At 38.6% G+C, this 5,100-nt stretch overlaps 1 protein-coding gene across 1 annotated transcript in view; it reads right to left on the reverse strand.

Annotated features, from left to right (window-relative positions):
- LOC106871515 (nuclear transcription factor Y subunit beta) overlaps positions 1–2,721 on the reverse strand; it is a 10,325-nt gene extending 7,604 nt beyond the window's left edge. The window contains exon 1 of the mRNA XM_014918014.2: positions 1,606–2,721. The gene's annotated coding sequence lies outside the window, so the exon portion shown is untranslated. The remainder of the gene's footprint in view (positions 1–1,605) is intronic.
- Between the last annotated feature and the right edge of the window lie 2,379 nt (positions 2,722–5,100).

Here is a 5,100-nt window from a genome sequence, read left to right on the forward strand (position 1 = left end):
TTTTTTTTTTTTTTGCATATTCGTAATCTCCGTAATCTAAAACGTGGAGATCCGGGGGGGAAAAAACTTTACAAAAAAATGCATTTTACAAGGAAACTGCATTAGCCCCGCTAAACATGTACTCGTCTGTTTCGGAACCCTTTTTTAGATACTGGTTTTATTATTTTTCGTTTCCTTTTTATCTTTCCTATTCTAATCGATCCAGTCTTTGGACTGCGACCATGCTGGGGCACCGCCTCGAAGGGTTTAGAGTCGAACAATTCAACCCAAGTACTTATATTTTTTTAAGCCCCGTACTTATTCTGCTGGTCTTTCGTCGAACTACTAAGTAGCAGGGACATATACAAACCAACACCGGCTGTCAAGCGGTGCTGATGGGCAAACAACACGAAAGCACAAACATAACGGGCTTCTTTCAGTTTCCATCTACCAAATCTACTCGCAAGTCTTTGGTCGGCCTGGGGCTATAGCATAAAAACACTTGCCCAAGGTGCAGCACAGTGAGATTGAACCCAAGATCACATGGTTGGAGAGCCAGCATCCTAATCACATATGCCTATGTAATAAAACTTTTGTTTAAAACCTGGTGGTGTGCCATAGTCAAGAGGATTTTTTTTTCTAAATACTCTGACGAGAGAAAAGATTGTAATTTGATGCGATATAAAACAAGGGTAAACATGTACGAAAGCGTCAGTTAAACGAAAACCGACATAAATATACACATACGATGTTTAAGCTTAATATAACGTGTAATTTAGTTGTTATTATTTAATTCAAACTCATGTTTACTTCATACACAAGAAGAATTATTGATCTCTATATAGCAAGAATATATATATCTGTATGTTTGTGTGTTCTGTTTAAAAAATGTGAACCGCAATTTAAAGTGGAGGGAACAGTACTTGTGTAAGAATGTATACGTATACACATATTTAAATGATACACACACGCTAATTGTATGTGTATATACAGGCAAACATCGCTACGTATATATATATATATATATATATATATTTGAATTTGGGGCAGCGGATGCAAGGATATTTTGTAAATAAATGTACATGCGTACGTTTAATATACATTGGGTATGTATATTTATTTACGATGTACATACATATAAGGTGCGTGTATACATAGATAGATAGATAGTGTTGTTGTTTAGCTCTTAGCCCTGATCTAATAGATCTAGGAACAATGAGATTTTAGCCACGATCTTAGCTCTTTTATTTTAGACATTCCCGTATCATAGGCTACATTATCGAATCTGTCTTTTTCTCATATAGTGATGAGTGATTTGGGAGAGATTTCACTAACATTTCTAGCAGGTCTATCGATCACGAACAATATCCGTCCTTCGTATATATGCCGTATATGTATGGTTGTAAAATCGTCAATGTTGTGTATTTAAAATTTGACGAATGGAAAAAAAAAAGGGGGGGGAGGTTTTAGGTTTTTGTCGTCGACGCTTTAGTATATTTATACCAAAGCACTTCAACTAAAGAAAGACAGACAGATAGAAAGAAAAGACTGGGAAATAATTAAAGCCGGGGAGAAGGAGAGGGAGAGAAGTAAAAAGGCCAATAAAAATATCAGAAACAAACGAACCTGTGTTGATGAAGGACGATGGATGAGTTTTCGTCAAGTTGGTTGGTCAATGAAAGGAACCAGTGAGAAAGCTGCACCATTAAAAAAAGCCACAGAAATCCACCAACCAAACCAGATCACAACAAGCCAAGATGGTCGCCGAGAAGTGAAAGAAGCAGTGTTGTGATGTTTTGATAGTTTTTTGAGGGGAAAAACAAACAACGTGGCCGAGTCGTGTATGAATAAATTTAAAGGTTTCAAAAGTGTTGTTTCGTCGTTGTGTTTTTATATAAAACTGTTGTTATTTGGTTAGGTATTTCGGAAATCTAGCTACGAAAGGGTCTATTTTTACTTGTTTTCCGTTCACTGTTTAACTTTCATGATGGCTTCTTTTGTCAAGATGGAGGCGGACTGATTAATATGGCGGCGGTGAGACAGTAGGAGGTAGAGTAGAGGCGGCGGCGGTGGTGATAGTGGTGGTGGTGGAAGCTACATTCGTGGTAATAATATTACACAGGTAGGGGTCGGGGATATATATTCGTAGGGATGCGATCGAGATGGGGATCGTAATGATGATGATGATAGAGGCTGCTATAGTTAGTGATGGGGATAGAGTTATGGTTGCTGGTGGTAGTAGTGGAGATGGTAAAGGCTGCTATACTCATCGCTAGTGGTGGTGGTGGTGATAAAAGCTGATGTAGTTATTACTGGTAGGGATGGTTAAAAAACTGCTATACTCGTTGTTGTTGGTGGTGGTGGTGATGGTAAATGCTGATGTAATTGCTGTTGTTGCGGATGGGGGTGACAAACATGGTTAAAGCAGATGTAGTTATTGGTGGTGGTGGAGACGGTAGTTATTTATTATCGTTGTTGCTGGTAGTGGCGGAGATGATAACCGCTGCTGTAGCAGTAGTAGTAGTAGTTGCTGTTGTTGGTAGTGGTGGCAATAGAGATGATGAAGACTGTTGTAGTTATTGTTGGTGGTGGTGGTGGAGTTAGTAGCAGTCATGATGGCTTTAGGAGTGGCAATGGTGTTAAGGTGATGATAGATGCGGTGAAGATGCTGGAAGTGATTTCACAGAGGTGGTGGTGGTGGTGATATTTACGTTACAAATTTGGCGATGGAGGAGACGTGAGAAAGTGATATTACACAAGTAGTGGAAACGCGGAAACTTATATGTAACATAGTTGGTGTTGTTATTGTGGTGGTGGAGATGTTCTAACGAGATGATGTGGTGATGCTGGCGGTGACGTTATAGAGCTGGTAGTGGTGGTGGAGACGATGTCGGAATTGATCCTATGATGGGGGGAAAAGTGTTACCAGATCAGCGATATTATGGAGGTGACATAGGAGGTACAATGGTGGTGGGGGTGGTAGCGGCGGTCGTTGTGTTTATGGCGGTGGAGTTGCTGGAGTTTGCGGTGGTACTATTATGCTGAGTGGATTGATTATGATGATGATACTATGTATGGTGTAACAGCTGTGTTACAATACTGGTTCGGGATAACTGTGGTCAGACAGGTTGGTAGTATTTTTCATGGAAGTTAAGGGACAGGGCTGTGTGTTGAGTTCTTGACCAAGACACTTTATTTCACGTTGCTCCAGTTCACTCAGCTGTAGAAATGAGTTGCGATGTCACTGGTGCCATGCTGTATCGGGCCCCTTTGTCTTTCCCTTGGGTAACATCAGTGGCATGGAGAGGGGAGACTGGTATGCATGGGTGACTGCTGGTCTTCCATAAGCGACATGACTCCACTAGTGGTACTCATTTCTACAACTGAGTGGACTGGAGCAACATGAAATGAAGTGTTTTGCACAAGAACGCAATGGATTGCATGGTCCAGGGATTGAAACCACAACCTTACAGTCAGGAATCCAGCACCCTAACCACTAAACGACATGCCTGCACTAGTGGTACTCATTTCTACAACTGAGTGGACTGAGCAACATGAACTGAAGTACTTTTGCTCAAGAACTCAATGCATCGCTCGGACCAGGAATTGAAACCACAATTTTACGATCATGAATCCAACACCTTAACCACCAAGCTAAGGTGGAGGGGTGAGGTAAGGGCTATAATACAGATGTTGGTGGAAGCAGTATTACATAAGTAGCAATGGTGGAATCAGCAGATGAAGATTTTAGAGCAGGCATGGACAACTTTTTCCAAGAAGCAGGTCACATGAGACGTGGTCCATCACCTGGTGAGCCATAATAATATAAGAATGGAGGTGGAATTCTGGTTTAAGCACCCCGTATAACACCTCATAATTTTGTGCAAAAAAAAAAATTATATTCCATATCTTTCTCATATTTTTTTTCATCATAGTTCACGTGGTAAATATCATATGTATATACTGGGGTTAGACAAAATAATGGAAACACCTTGAAATTTCGAACGAATTTATTTTAATATGGGGTAGGACTGCCTTTGGCAGCAATTACAGCTTGAATTCTATGAGGTATGCACTCTAAAACAGTCTTCAGTTCTTGAAGGAATTCCTTTTCTTAGTTTGTTACTTTTGTTACTTTTTTTTTCTCCTTGTTTCTTTCTGTTTTCCTTTCTGTTGAAGAGCGTAGGCTCGAAACGTCAAAGACTTTCTCTATTCCCGAACGTTAAACTAATACATCCATTTGTCTTCGTCTGTTGTTTTTTTCGTAAATTCTCCCATATATATATATATATATATATAGTCACAATGAGGATATTTAAACTTCTTATAGATATTTATTCAATGAATATATTATATAAAATATCATAAAATATCAAACATTATTATCGAGTTAGATAACAGAGAGATCTAATGGATACAAATTAATTTAATAATTAACCAACATATTCATTCACAAACGAAATTAAAATTACAAAACATATATAAATAATTTTGCATTTTAAGATATCTTGGATGATTTTCCATACAAGGTACTTGCACCAACAAGCCCACGCTTGCACCAACGGGCCCATGCTTGCACCAACGGGACCACGCTTGCACCAACGGGACCACGCTTGCACCTATATATATATATATATACACAGTAAGTCCAAGAATAGAGGTGATGTTATCAAGCTTTATTTCTCAATTACGATCATTTTCACAATACATGGTTCAGATATATCATAAATATAAATATAAATGATTAACGATTGTACATTTATGAGTTTCAAATTTTGGCATAAGGCCAGTAATTTAGGGGGAGGGTGAAAGTCAATTATATCAACTGGTACATGTTTTATCGAACCTGAAAAGATGAAAGGCATAGCTGACCCTCACAGCATTTGAACTCAAAGCAGAAAGCTGGAAGAATTGTTGTTAGGCATTTTTTTCTAGTGTAGCAATGATTCTGCCAGTTTGTCAACTGAAATGGTGATATAATATCAGTTTCAGATTTTTGGCACAAAGCCAGCAATTTTTTTTTTTTTTTTTTTTTTTTGGAGACTTTGTAAATTGATTACATTGACCCCTGTTTTCAACTGATACTTATTTAATCAACCCTGAAAGGATGAAAGGCAAAGT

Source organism: Octopus bimaculoides, chromosome 30 (assembly GCF_001194135.2).
Source record: "Octopus bimaculoides isolate UCB-OBI-ISO-001 chromosome 30, ASM119413v2, whole genome shotgun sequence".
Taxonomy (NCBI): Eukaryota; Metazoa; Mollusca; class Cephalopoda; order Octopoda; family Octopodidae; genus Octopus; species Octopus bimaculoides.